The following is a 15795-nucleotide window of genomic DNA, read 5'->3' on the forward strand; positions in this document are numbered from 1 at the left end:
GTTCTTTAGTCCTAGTACTTTATTATCATTCGTCTTGATCCTTAACACTGCCACACTGCATAGATACATATTGTCGATTTCATATTTTACCGTTGTTTCCTACCCTGATCCATTCAGGTAAGAAATGGTCAGCATAAGACAAGACGGGTTAGGGGGATATGTATTGTGGAAGTGGAATAACAACATCGGTGCACCGGTGGTTAGTGTTGCCAAACGGAGGGAAATTTCAATTTTTGCGGGAATTTTCAACATAAAAGGTGATAAAGGGAAAAATTAACTCAAAAGGGAATTTTTGTTCCAGTCCAAATTGTAAAATATTAAAAAAAAATCAAAATATTTGAAAATAATTAAACATATCTCCTCAGATTTTGTAAACAGGAGGGAATTTTTTTATAAAAGTGGGAATTTTTAAGGTTGACGGAAAAAGCTTACTCGATGGTTGGCAACACCAAAGCCTTTGGTCGTGGGTTTTGGCATGCTTTGATTCTGGAATGGCCCGTATCACAGCCTCTGGTATTGAATTGAATGTACCTAAATTCAAATTCTAACGATGTAAAAATACTCATGATAAACTCGAAATGGTAAAGTTATATCAATTATGAAAACGAATTTTTAATAATAAACGTTAATACAATTAATGTTTGAACTTTTTTACCATACAACAATTTTGAAATGAAATTCGTCCAATACTACCTACATACATAAATTTTATTAATTATTCTAAAATATAACGAAGTTGATAATCTATAAGGCTAATATTATACTTCCTATACATACATATTATTTTTAAGATATTTTAAAAGTATCTACTTATAAGTATGTGTTAAGAATGTACTTATAATAAGAATGTGCTAAGAATATTCGATAAAGGTATATTCTAAGAACAAACTTTTACGAACATTCCGAGTTACTACGTACACTAATGTACTCAGTATATTCGGTACGAGAATATACTTTAAAGTATATGCAAAGAACATGAAATTTAGAATGTTTTTTAAGGTACATGCTATGCTTGTACTACGCATATACTAAAAAGAATATACTCCGACGAATGTTGGGAGTATATTCTTAGAACATGATACGAACATAATTGTTATGTGGGGCAAGGGCGGATCCAGGACCGATTTTCGGGAGGTGCCATAAACTTTTTTTGGGGAGGTGTATCAGGGGGTCTGGGGATAATTTTTGAAAAATTACTGTTACAATGGTGAGTTTTCAGGCACTTTTCATACACTTTTGAGTACCATAAAGACATACAAAACTTACCTTATTAAAGTATTATTAATGCCAGTACCAATTTCTACACATTTCTTCGGATCCAAGTGCAGTACTTTCAACAAGTTTAATACTACTTTTCCCAATGTTTCTCCTGTCAGACCTTGTTCTTTCCGTCTTTCTTGATTTTGAACTTAACAAAGTTTTCACGAATGTTGTTATTGTGTATATGCATCTCAAATTTAGAGAAAGCTGTTCCACGTGGGATACGTCGGTCGTTTCGTCAAATAGGACAGAGTAATAATTTGCACTTTGAACCTGATTCATTATTTGTTCAATTATTTTTTCACCGCAACATGTTATCAATTGATTTTGACTAGGCTGCTAATGTATGTTACTCGGGAAGATGCTGTGGATAGGTGTTGTTTAAAAGCCTTATCTCCTGATGCGATTTTAAACCCTAACAATTCCCTTCAGTGCTAGGTCCAGCATCTTCGTCCAGAAGCAGAAGGCCATCATCACGATGGCCTCTTAGAGAAATATTATTGGTCGTAGTCTTTCTCTATTTTCTTGTATCTGTTTAGACCTCTGAGAGTCTATATGTTTAATGACTGACTTTTGCGATTACGATCACTTTATAGAAAATCCAGGCCCACCTGGGAGCACTCCTTGTGGTATGCTGTTTTTTCATGGGTTTGTATGGCTCCGTCTTTGCCCATGAGTTTGGAGAAAGATGTTAAAGATTTCGTGACAAGGCTTTGGGCTGTCAATGTCATCCCTTTATTGTGACCATATTTTTTATTAGAAAAATAAAATGCAATACTTGCAAAACAATCCCTTTTGAATGTGCAAAGGTACTAACCAACTCCTTTGTTCTAAGTGCTGATGACCCAAGTAACGCTTCATTTCTTTTTTATTCTTTGTGTGTAAAGAATATGGAAATTTATACGATTTTGATGGTTGCTGTCGAGTCATTATAAAATATGGCAGTGTCCGTGTTTAAAAGATATTTCTGCTTTATACATACGGCGAGCCATATGGTTTGTTTTTCGTTGTTTTAAGGTGAAGGGATGATGGGCTTACTAGCCTGCCCACTTGAGATTGAAACGATAAGAATGTATTGCAGTTTTAAGGAATGTGTAGATATTGGATATTATGTTTTTAAGTCAGTCGAGTTTGTAACATTCTTCGGATAACATCCAAATAAAAACTTTATTTTAAGCTACACTTGCGTATTTTTAATAGGGGTAATTTTCTGTAAACGAAAGTTATTTTCTTTAATTTGATTTCGAACCAGGAATCTTTGCGTGAAGTAACTCGTGGACATCCCTACGTAACATTTTGGCGACCGCGATAAGGACTTAGATATATACGGGTGTGCTTAAAAGTTAGTGGTTTCCGCTTATTTGAGTGTAAACTTTTTTCCGGCGAATAAATTCGTTTGTCGTGAGGCTCGGCCGAAGTTGTTACCCTTGTAAGCGAGAAATATGGCATTGGAATTAGAAACAAAACGCCGAACAGTGCTTCGTAGTGCTTTTACGACAGCTGCTAATGTTTTGGACAATTTGTTATCTGAAACGGTGGACACTCGACCCTGGCAACAAATTAGTGTACAGTGGGAACTGTTACAAGTTAAGTACAATGAGCTGTGTGTCGTGGAAAGTGCGGTGTTTGAAGCTATGGTCGAAAAGGCTTCCGAGGCAGAATTAATCAGTGAGATGGAGGCAAAGGATAGATACAGCACACGCTACTATGAACTGAAGTACAAATGCGAAGACAGACCCAGTTTAGTAAGTTCAGAGTCATCAATAAAAGGTAAGCGCAGTTTTAAATTACCTCCAATCGAATTCAAGAAATATTCTGGGGACTTGATAGATTGGCTTCCATTTTGGTCGCAGTTCAGAGTAGTGCATGATGATCCATCGATTGATTTAAACGACAAAATAGCTTATTTGAGACAAGCCACTGTAGACGGTAGTAAGGCCAGACGTTTAGTGGAGAGTTTTCCTGCAGTAGCCGATAATTACTCAAAAATTATAAAGAGTTTGAAGTCTAGGTTTGGCAGAGAGGATCTCCAGATTGAAGTATATATTAGGGAACTCTTAAAGTTAATTTTGAGTCGAGTTTCTAGTAGTTCTTGTAATGTTTCTGCACTATATGATATGATAGAGAGTCAACTTCGTTCACTTGAGACCTTAGGCATAACTGCTGACAAATATGCGGCAATATTGTATCCCCTTATTGAGTCATGTTTACCGGAGGATATGATCAGACTATGGCATAGATCTTCACAGTTTTTAAGGCCTTCTGGTTCCGTATCCATGCACAATGTCGAAGAATCTGCAGAAGTTTCAACTTTGGAGACAAGATTAAGTGGGCTAATGAGTTTTCTACAAAAAGAAGTTCAAAATGAACAAAAAATTAATTTAGCAACGGAAGGTTTTGGTTTATCGACTGAAAATAAATGTAAATCTAATAACCTGGTTGAAAAGAAGAATATAAAATTACCAAAGCAAGGAACTGATCAGCCATCAGCGACCGCGGCTGGGTTGGTAAATTATGAGGTTGACAGGTGTATTTTCTGCGAAGGACAGCATGACAGTATCAATTGTTTTAAAGCACAAAAATTGTCTATGGAACAGAAACGACGAACATTGTCAGAAAAGAAAGCCTGTTTTCGATGTTTGAAGGTGCGACATTCTTCGAAGAGATGTAGAGCACGTTTGAATTGTATTTTGTGTTGTAAATCCCATGTTGTTTTGATGTGTCCTGATTTACCTGTTAACAAAATTGATACATCGACCTCAAGTATTAGCCGCTCGGAAGAAAATAGGACTGAGGATCAGACGCTTGCGAATTTGAATAATACACAGGTTTTTTTACAAACTCTGCGAGTAAACATAAGAAGTGCACATGGTACTAAACAAGTAAGGGCACTTATTGACACTGGATCGCAGAGAACATATATTTTACAGCGTACCGCACAAGAAATGGGTTTTTCTGCTAAAGGAACGGAAAATATCGTACATACGTTATTTGGCGGTAAAAGTACTTCTGAACAACGACATAAATTATACAAGGTAACTGCGAGTGAAGGAGCTTACTCTTGTTCATTTGATGCCTTAGATCAACCAAAAATTTGTGCAGATGTCTCTCCTGTTTATCACGGCCCTTGGGTTGAGGAACTTAGTGACATGAATATTTCGCTCAGCGATGTCGGACATATAGCACCAATTGAGATTTTGTTAGGAGCTGATGTTGTAGGCAAATTGTATACAGGAAGGAAATATCAGTTACAGTGTGGTCTTGTAGCAGTTGAAACTTTGTTAGGTTGGACTCTTATGGGCAAGGTGCCGGCAGTTGCTTCTAATTTCAGCACATCTATGATGTCGATTGCGTTGTTTGTTGATAGTTCTTCTGTGGCGAAACTCTGGGAGCTTGATATTATTGGGATAACCGATCCTGTAGAAAAATTGACACGAGAGGTGGCGGCCAAGGAGGCTAAGAATTTTTTCTATGAGACTATCCGATGTGACAACGAAGGTAGGTATGAGGTTATGTTACCTTGGTTGCACAAGCATCCTTTAATTTCAGATAATTTAGTTGTCGCTAGAAGAAGGTTAGATACTACTTTAAATAAGTTGAAAAAGTCAAATTTGTTTGAATCGTATAATTTAATATTCAATGAGTGGTTGAACGAGGGTGTGATCGAAATAGTAAATAATCCCGAAGAGAATAATTGTGTGCACTATTTGCCTCACAGGCCCGTTATTAAAAATACTAGCGAAACCACGAAAATTAGGCCAGTCTTTCATGCATCATCTCATGAACAGGGTCGTCCTTCTTTGAACCAGTGTTTAGAGGTAGGGCCTAATCTTATTGAACTTATTCCTTCTGTGTTATTACGGTTCAGACAACAAAAAATAGGTGTTGTGTCGGATATTCGAAAGGCTTTTCTTCAAATTTCTGTACATTCGAAGGACAGAGATTTTTTGAGGTTCCTATGGGTAAACAATGAAGGAAAGGAATTTGTATTTCGACATAGGAGAGTTGTTTTTGGAGTCAACTGTAGTCCATTTCTTCTGGGTGCTACTATAGAATTTCATTTGATAAAGGCGCTGGAGAAGTGTTGTAATGATATGCCGTACTCTAAAAATACAATTGAAAGGCTTATGATTGGGTTCTATGTAGATAATTGTGTGACTAGTGTTACTGATGAGAATGAGTTGAGAAAGTTCGTATCAGAAGCAACTGCCATCATGGAGGAAGCTAAGATGGATTTGAGAGGGTGGGAGTCTTCTGGTAGTACAAAAACAGTTGTCCCTGTTCTTGGTCTTCTCTGGGACTCCTCAAGAGACACACTAAAAATCAATGGTGAAATTTTTCAGGGAGTGGTCGGAAAACAACCCATAACTAAGAGACTGATGCTTTCTGTAGCTCAGAGTATATTTGACCCTATTGGTTTTACCTGTCCAGTATCTCTGTTCCCTAAACTGTTGCTGCAGAAACTTTGGGAAAAGCGCCTGGGATGGGATGCACCAGTCGAGAATGACATGGCTGAGGAATTTTGTCAATGGGTTACTCATCTTCCTGAACTGTCGAGTATTGAGATTCCACGTTGGATCCAGGCTGGGCCCATTGAAACTGACCATTGGAGTTTGCACACCTTTTCAGATGCAAGTAAGAAAGCTTATGCAGCCGTAGTGTTTTTGAGAGTTCTTCGGAATGATGGTGTTTCGATTTTTCTTATAGCAGCTAAGAGTCGTGTGGCTCCTTTGAAGAAGATTTCTATACCTAGATTGGAACTGTTGGCAGCCACTATTGGTGCTAGACTTTATCAGTCAGTCAAAAGACAATTTTCTCAGCATGTTGAGTCTTATTTTTGGAGTGATTCCACTACGGTTCTTTCTTGGATTCAACGTAAGGATGACTGGTCTGTTTTTGTTTTTAATAGAGTTCAGGAGATTAGAAATTTAGCCAATGCTGAGTGTTGGAAATATGTGCCTGGTTCTCTCAACCCTGCCGATCTTCCATCAAGAGGCTGTGGTGTTCGGCAATTGTTCGAATCTCGATGGTGGGAGGGCCCGGAATGGTTGTACAGAAACGAAAATTATTGGCCTCAACAAAAAGTAGAGGTTGATGAAGAAGAAGTCGGCACTGAGAAAAAGAAAAAAACCATTTCGTCACTATTGAATATGACGTCCGACGATTGGCACCTGCGTTACTTTTCTCAGTACACAAAACTGTTAAGAATGATGGCTTGGACGCTACGATTTTGTTACAATACGAGAAATTCAAATGGAAAACTTACAGGCGAATTGGTCGCGGAGGAAATCGACAAAGCCGAAATGTTTGTGTTGAAGTTAGTGCAGAAAGAAGCGTTCGGTTCAGATACGAAACGAATTTCCTCGCTAAACACGTTTGTCGATGAATTTGGACTTATACGTTTAAAAACTCGCGTTACCGAGAGAATTGACACGGAAGATTTTCGTCTGCCTATCTTACTTCCGGGTGAACATTTTATAGTGCGCAAGTTGATTTTGAGCTTACACAAAAACTCTTGTCACGTTGGTACACAGGGACTGCTTAGTTTGCTCCGCGAAAAATATTGGACTTTAGGGGGTAGACGGATTGTGCGGTCCATTTTAAAAGAATGTGGTGTGTGCAAGAGACAAGATGGGAAATCGTTCGAAGTACAAACGCCTTCATTGCCGGCCGATAGAGTTCGAGATGCTGCAGTGTTTGAGATTTCCGGGGTGGACTTAGCTGGGCCTCTTTACTTGAAATCGGGCGAGAAGGCATGGATTTGTTTGTTCACTTGTGCCGTTTATCGCGCAGTTCATCTGGAACTCGTTACCTCCTTGTCAACAAATGCATTTATTCAAGCTTTCCGTCGCTTTGTTGCCAGGCGTGGACGCCCGAGAACGGTTTATAGTGACAATGGAACGAATTTTACGGGACTTGAGAATGCGCTTAAGCAATTGGACTGGAACATGATCGCGGAATATAGTTCTACACAACGTATTAAGTGGCGTTTCAACCCCCCTACAGCTGCATGGTGGGGTGGATTTTGGGAGCGATTAATAGGTATTGTGAAAGGACTTTTGCGAAAAGTTTTGGGTCGAGCGTCTCTCAATTATGAAGACTTATTGACATTGTTGTGTGATTGTGAGAGTATAGTCAACTCGCGGCCATTGACGTATATTTCGGATGATCCTACTGAGTTAGCCGCGTTGACGCCAGGTATGTTTTTACGTGAGCAAGTCAGTTACGAGTTGCCGGATTGTGATTTGCTGGAGCAGAATTCTCTCACACGCAAAATACGCCGTTTGCAAGAGTTGAGAAGTCATTTGCGAAAAAGATTTCGTGCTGAATATCTGGCTCAACTCAAAGCGGGAACGAAGAAGACGAAAGTGTCTAAAGTGTCTATCGGGGATGTCGTTTTAGTAGGCAACGAAAACATCAAGCGTCTTCAGTGGCCTTTAGGAAAAGTTATTGAACTTTTACCCGGTAGAGATAATCAGGTGCGGTTAGTTCGTCTTGCGACAGCACAAGGCCAACTTCTGAGACCGTTGCAAAGGCTTTACCCAGTGGAAGTCGTGGAGGCAGTTACTGCTGGCGAGAATATCCAGGGCATTACCCTACGGGATGCGGCTCCAAAGACAGTGCCTCAAGAGAACGGTTGTCAGCTCCAGGCTGAGGAAGAATCAAGTGAAATAAGTGCGGGAGTGACAAAAAGCAGAGCACCCGATCTAAATGAAAGATGTACGCGAAGTGGCCGGGTAGTTAAAACTCCTGTAAGATTCAAGTGACATTTTCTTGACTTGATTTTTTCATGACTCTGTTTGTTTTTGATATATTTTACTTTTTACTTTATTTGATATTTTATTGTAATTTTTCGTGACTCTGTATTTTTTGAGAAATTTTGTCAAATTCCCCAAGGTGGGAGAATGTCGAGTCATTATAAAATATGGCAGTGTCCGTGTTTAAAAGATATTTCTGCTTTATACATACGGCGAGCCATATGGTTTGTTTTTCGTTGTTTTAAGGTGAAGGGATGATGGGCTTACTAGCCTGCCCACTTGAGATTGAAACGATAAGAATGTATTGCAGTTTTAAGGAATGTGTAGATATTGGATATTATGTTTTTAAGTCAGTCGAGTTTGTAACATTCTTCGGATAACATCCAAATAAAAACTTTATTTTAAGCTACACTTGAGTATTTTTAATAGGGGTAATTTTCTGTAAACGAAAGTTATTTTCTTTAATTTGATTTCGAACCAGGGATCTTTGCGTGAAGTAACTCGTGGACATCCCTACGTAACAGTTGCCAAAGTCTTTCTAACAATTGGTACTTTGTAAAATTATCAACATTTTGATTTACAAAACATCATATGTCATTCTTGAAGCTTCTGTTACTGGTTTTGTTCAATTCTATGCCAGAAGACATATTTATCCCCTGTTCTGTACATAATATATGTGTTTGAAACTAAAAACTTCTATGTTTTTAAAATCACGGAGGGGGCCATGGCCCCCATGGCCCCCTCCCTGGATCCGCCCTTGATGTGGGGACATACTAATTTTGTTTGAGTTTAAGCTAATTTTGATGAATAAATTAAATAAATATAAAATTGTAGTTTCGCATTTGATTAATAAAAATTCTAAATTCCGCCTATGAGTACTTGTCAAATAGGTTGATGTTGTCGTAAAAACTACTAGAGAATTGAAAAACGTCAAGTTTTTTGACAAAAAAACCATAAGCGGACATTTGGATTTTCATTAATTAAATGCGAAACTACAATATTATATTTATTTAATTTATTCACCAAAATCAAAATCAACTTAAACCCAAAAAAAATTAGTATGACTGAATAGGTATTTTGAATACCTTTCAAACGAGGTATCACTTGCCATAAGGTCCCATTTAAAATTATCGGTCACAGTGGCTCTGTAAGGTCATCTGTCACTATTACGTCACCTGTCATGACTAATTAAGAAGCTTACGTCCGTTTATTTCCTCCCTCCAAATTTCACTATTATAGGTATAACCGTTCAAAAGATAAGAGGGGGGGTACAGACTTTTGACTAGCACTGTATAACTTTTGAAGGCTAATCATTTTTATTTTGACAAGATAGTGAACCATGACATTTTGTAACACTTTTTACATAAATTTACTACGAGTAATTTCAGTATGAGCACAGAAATGAAGCAAATAATAAACATAATCTATATTTTAGTCTAAATTTCAACACTGACCGATTAACAACGGGCATTGTTGACATTGACCGGACAATGATGGAAAAGATATCAAGAATTTAAAATGATCATCAATGTCCAGTTTCTATGAACAATAACGTTAATATCCGGCCATTGTCGACAATGACCAATTCAACAGGCCATTGTCGATATTGACCGGTTATTAACGTTATTGTCCGGATTTACGTTATTGCCCTTAACATATGCATTCAACATCATATGTCACTATTTTTCTTCCCTTTTGGTTCTTTCCAGAAATCTTTATAGATCTCGTACCTGTCACCCCTTTGATTTTTTAGTCCTCTTAAAATTTGTTAGCTTGTTAGCTTTAAATTCTCTGGGATAGTGTAGATAGTACGTATTCAACCTTTAATAATTTCCCCGGGCAATATAATACGCATTCCATTTAAAACGACTAAGTGACTGGTACAGGGCTGTTGTACATCCCCTACCCTATTCAAAATATTCCTGGAAAATACCCCGAAACCATGGAAAATAAAGTGCGAAGGAATGGGCATACCAGTAAGAAACGATTGCCTATATACCGTAAGTTTTTCTAACTACAATAGTGATCGCACAAGACGAAGATGACCTCAGCTTTATGATGAGCAAACTGGAACAGGAATATACAAAGAATGGAATGGAAATAAACCTAAAAAAACTCTATACCTAACAAAGGGCCGGCGTAGCTAAGCGGTAGTGTGCTTGACTCGCGTGCCGGTGGTCCGGAGTTCAAATCCTACTGCCGGAAAGAACAACTAGACATTTTTAAAATGTTTATAGGCCCCAGGTCGACTCAGCCTGAATAAAATGAGTACCTTGTGTAAAATCAGGGGTAATAATAGGCGGTTGAAGCGTAGCACTGGTCCTGTTACCTTCCTTGTATACCGTAGGCCCTAGATATAGCAGACTACTCTGCTATACTCCCAAAGCCACAGCGGTATAAAACGGGAGACTATTATATTACCTAACAAAGGAGAATACAAAAATAAAGCAGCTGGAAATAGACGAAGGTAAACAAATCAAAGGAACAGACAAGTATTTAGCTTTCATAATATCAAATAAAAGAACAAATGAAGCAGATATAAAAAATAGACTAGGACAAACAAGACACTGCATACGAAAATTGAACCCGGTACTATGGGATGAGAACATCAGTATAAAAAGAATATATAACACCATGACAAGAAGTATCATGACTTAATGGGTGTGAAAATTGGATAATAAAAAATAAGAAAACCAAAAGCATAATTAGTGCAGTCACTGAAGGTGGATATGAGCTATTACCTCCGATTTCGTTGAACCTCTATCGATTTGCATGAAAATTGGTGAGTAGTTAAAGGATATATCAAGGAACAAAGGTGACATGCCAACCCTTCTCGGGGGTGAAAATTATTTTATTAAAAATAACCCCATAATTCGATAGAGGAACAGATTCGAGGCAAAATTCGTTATATACAGTTATTAAATAAATCAAAACTTTTTGAGTTATTAAAGATCAAAGATTTTAATTTTTCGTGAGAAAAATGCATGTTTTTAACCAATTTTTCATAAATAACTAAAAAATTATAAGTTTTCAAAAAAAAGTTATTATTACCAAAATTAAAGCTAATAAAAAATGAAATAAACTCCTTACTAGAAAAACCTTTTATTTGTAACTAAAAGTGAGTTATAGGTAATTGAATGTATATTTTTTCAACGAGTACCCAAATCTACGTATTCAAGCTCAAATAACGGGAAAATGATGCATTTTATAACATTAACTTATTAAACATTTCTTAAAGTACTTAAAAATATCTATCAAATGAACTCTCGAACAAGTTGATAGCATTAAAATTTATGCTCCAAAAATTTTTCAAAATTTATCTTTTAAAAATTTGTCCAAAAAATGTTATTGTTTTTTTTTAAATAACTTCGTTAATTTTTCCGATATCAGGTTCACCTAAAAACCGTTTGAAAGTTAATTCCAAGAGCTATTAGACCACGCTGAACTTAATCTTTTAGACCCCATACTTTTTTAAAAGTAGGAGGTTAAATGACCCTAGTTATATAGTTTTCGCAGCAAAATTTAAGCTTTAAACGTTTCTATCTCGGTTATTTTTTACCCTACGCAAATAGTAAAACAGATAAAATAGTTAATACAGCAAAAACTAATATTTTGTTATATATCATTTTTTACGTAAATCGAGTATTTTTGGAGTTATTATCAAAAGAATAAGAAAATTAAGATAATTTTAAAAATTCTGATTTTTTTAAATTATATCTTTTTTTAGAAAAATGCATTCTAAACCGGTCAAAATTGTTGAAATCATTACTTGTGCTAAATAAAGAAATTGTTGTAAGGATTACCATAAATTTTAATTTTTGTGGAAATGGCGTATGTTTTATTTTTCAGTTTTTCGTAAAAAATTCGAAAGGGTACCCTTACTTTCATCATAACTTGCTTAATTTTGATGATATTAAATTCTTCTGGAGCCCATTTGATAGGTATTCCAAAGTTTTTTGACAAGTGCTTAGCAGGTATATTTTATAAAATGCACCGTTTCCTCGTTATTTAAGCTTGAATACATAGATTTGAGTACTCGTCGAAAAAAATATACATTCAATTACCCATAACTCACTTTGAATTAATATTAGTTTAGTTCTTTAAGCGAGGTGTGTTTTCAGTTTTTTATTATCTTCAATTTTAGAAATAATAACTTTTTTGTAAAAACTTATAGTTATTGAGTTATACGTGAAAAACAGCTTTAAAACATGCATTTTTTTTACGAAAAAATAAAATTTTTGATCTTTATTAACTCAAAAAGTATTGATTTATATTAATAACTTTATATAACAAATTTTGCCTAGAATTTTCCCTCTATCGATTTGTGGTATTGTTTTAAAAAAATAATTTTCACCCACAAAAAGGGGTGGCATCCAGCCCCAGAATAAAATCGCAAGTTGGCATCATGTCACCTTTGTTCCTTGAGGCATCCTCTAATTACTCACTAACTTTCATGAAAATCGATGGAGGTTCAACGAAATCGGAGGTGAAAACCTTCAGTGACTGCACTAAATTAGAGTAACAGAGAATTACTAAGGAAAGGCTGCAGAGTAACAAGAAGAGATAGATTGATAGAGATAAAATAAATGAAGAGTACTGGGGAAAAACAAGGAATGTCACATTTTATACATATTGAGATAAACACCAATAAAGGTTTAATTCTTATGATATCTAAAAACTACTTAGGAGATTCTTAGCATAATTCTAGCAATTATTAGTCTATAATCTTAATATAATATTAATCTTTATTAACTTGTTAATTTAATAATGCACCAAAAAACTGCTAACATTCCTTATTTTTGTCCAGTGGCGTGCGGACAATCCTGGTCCTTCGCCTGGATAGAAATTTATAAAAAAAATTATATAGACTGATCTTTCTGATTATTGTTCTGAATCGATAGTCTAGTCGATAGTACTCAGTTTTTGCTACCACATGGCGAGAAAAGTCAAAATTCATGAAAAAGTGACATTCTTTGTTTTTCCCCTGTACTCTTCAAATAACATAGAGATTAATAAAAGAATGGGAATGAAATCAGGTATAATAGAGTACATGGTACGGACATGTCGGAAGAGCAGACAAAAATACGTTGGATAAACAGAACAGAGTGGAACTCGATAGGAAGAAGGAAGATAGTCAGGTCCCAAAGATCTTTCAGTGATGAAGTGGACGAAGCAATAGAAAGAAGAAATATGCAGGAAGGCGATTGGCAAAACTGAAAGAACTGGAGAGAACGATTGATTGAAGGAATACAGTAACAACTGTATATGTATAATTTCCCCATTATTGATCTCTTTACTTTCCTTAATAATTTTTGAAGTTATACTTCTTTAGTCACGAGAGTGAATTTTTACATTCCCTGGCGCATGCGCACACCGACAGTATGTTGTTAGTTGCTAAATCATCCAATGTATGTATGTATCAGCGAAACTAAGGTTTGAAAATAATATATTAGTGATTTTAGTAAATATATTGTTATGATCTGCTTTCTATTACTTTTATTTTAATTGAGTATTTATTTAATTAATTATTGAATTGACGCAAATCATACATAAACAATTAATAAAAAATCTCAGGGTGCCTTTTTGTCATAAAAATTAACTAAAATTATCTTAGGTTATACTTATCCTTTCTCGTGGCTTCAGTATCTCTTAGTTGATCCTTATCGGAATAAAATAGGAAAAGGAAATAAATAGAAAAATCATAAATAAGCACATACAAATACCTTTATTATCAAAAACAATGCTCTGAAAATCTATCAATTAAATCCTGTGGGCATAATTGTCCAAATGAAACTTTTACCATATAATTAATCTTATTTAAACAAATATTTATCGCTTTGTTCCTGATACCATTTATAAAATAAGCTAAACAACAAATTTAGGTATTTGCAAAACTACTTATACTTCCTATTAAATTATTGAAATGTTGGAATCTTAATTCATATGCTTTTACGCAAATATTTTAACTTCTGATTATAAAGAACATCTATCACATAGGTAAGTTATTGACTGACCTTTTTGACTCACACACAATGATGTCTCCTCTTGACCCAAGCAGCTCCTCCTTGTTGATTATGTTAGGCTACCAATCAAAGCCATCTCCGTTCTCAGCATCAATCCAGCAGCATACCAGCAACTATTTCTCCAAAACACAAGCCAGGCCGCTTTTGACCAGTACTCGTTCAATAAACTCCAAAACTCTCTCCTCTCTTTCTCTCAATAATAATCTCCTGAGACCCAAGTATCTTTTTACTTGGTGTCATAAATAATTTTAATAACTATAGTTCTTGTTACTTACTCTCTTGGACTTTACAGAATCAAAGAGGTTTTTCTTCTCAATTTGATTTGTCTCTCGTTCCACTTTTCAGCTACTCTCCACTATCAAACAACCACTAGTATTTGCTTCTGAACTATACGCGAAAACTTTCGACTGCCTTTCTCGGATACCGACCACACAATACTTTTCTTTTCCAAAACTGTCTCAACATTCAAACTTCCCTTTCCCCATTCTAAATTGCCAAGCCAATCAGAAACATTTCTCTTTCCACATTCCTCTCTTTTCATTCGAAAAACCAGGCATTCTTTCAAACCATACTTCTACTCATCCTAATCACTTTCCGGAAATTATACAAATACTCTTGTGCTTAAAACAAACAGACTTGAAATTCCAAATCTCTCTACCTTTATTTTTCTTAAAACTAGTAATTACAACTACCTGTGGATTTTACCTTCCCGTAACAAACAATCTTTTTAAATTATAATCCGAAATAAATTGTCATTTCACTTCACTGTGTTTACAAATGTCTTTAAGTCTTCAGGAAAAAACTCATTAAGGAGAAACTTACTGCGTAAAAGCTACCTTCTACTAAATAGTTACAAATCAATACACAGGGTGTATCAAATTTATGTGCCCGCGTTATAATTAAAAATTTAAATTTTTACTCTATCTTTGATTGATAAAGTAATACATAATAATATTTATTATAAATTTTGTGTCTTTGGATTTGTCTTCATTGGGAGTAAGATAATAAGTATTTTAAACATCTTTATATTTAATACTTCACTTGATCTATCTGTCACCGTCGTTTGTAATTACGTCCCAGAAGCCGTAAAAAGAAACTCTGATAAGGTCCCGGGTTCAAATCGTGACACGAACGATTGTTATCCTTTTTTTTTTTAATTTTTGGTGTTGTTTTAATAAAAAGGAATGTGTGTGTACTTTGTACGCACGTAAGAAGTTATACTTCTATTATATGATTTCAACGAAATAAATATACTTGAAAGTTTATTTGTATTTTATTTAATTAATAAACTAATTTTGATTAAAACTAGTTTTGAAACCACTTTCAAATTTTTTTTATTAAAACAACACCAATAATTTAAAAAAAGGATAACAATCGTCCGTGGCAGGATTTGAACCCGGGACCTTCGCGTTATGTAGTCGAATGCTCTACCAATAACCCATCAGGCTTTTGTTTTTACGGCTTCTGGGACGTAATTACAAACGACGGTGACAAATAGATCAAGTGTAGTATTAAATATAAAAATGTTTAAAATACTTATTATCTTACTCCCAAGGAAGACAAATCCAAAGACACAAAAATTATAATAAATATATTTACTAAAAACACTAATATATTATTTTCAAACCTTAGTTGCGGTGATACATACATAAATTGGATGATTTAGCAACTAACAACATACTGTCGGTGTGCGCATGCGCCAGGGAATGTAAAAATTCACCCTCTTGCCTAAAGAAGTATAACTTTAAAAGTTT

The 15795-nt window shown here is 35.4% G+C and overlaps 1 protein-coding gene across 1 annotated transcript in view; it reads left to right on the forward strand.

Annotated features, from left to right (window-relative positions):
- Window positions 1-15795, forward strand: part of LOC126882676 (dynein axonemal intermediate chain 3) — a 302917-nt gene that overhangs the window by 104405 nt on the left and 182717 nt on the right. The window lies entirely within an intron of this gene.

Source organism: Diabrotica virgifera, chromosome 3 (assembly GCF_917563875.1).
Source record: "Diabrotica virgifera virgifera chromosome 3, PGI_DIABVI_V3a".
In the NCBI taxonomy this organism is placed as follows: domain Eukaryota; kingdom Metazoa; phylum Arthropoda; class Insecta; order Coleoptera; family Chrysomelidae; genus Diabrotica; species Diabrotica virgifera.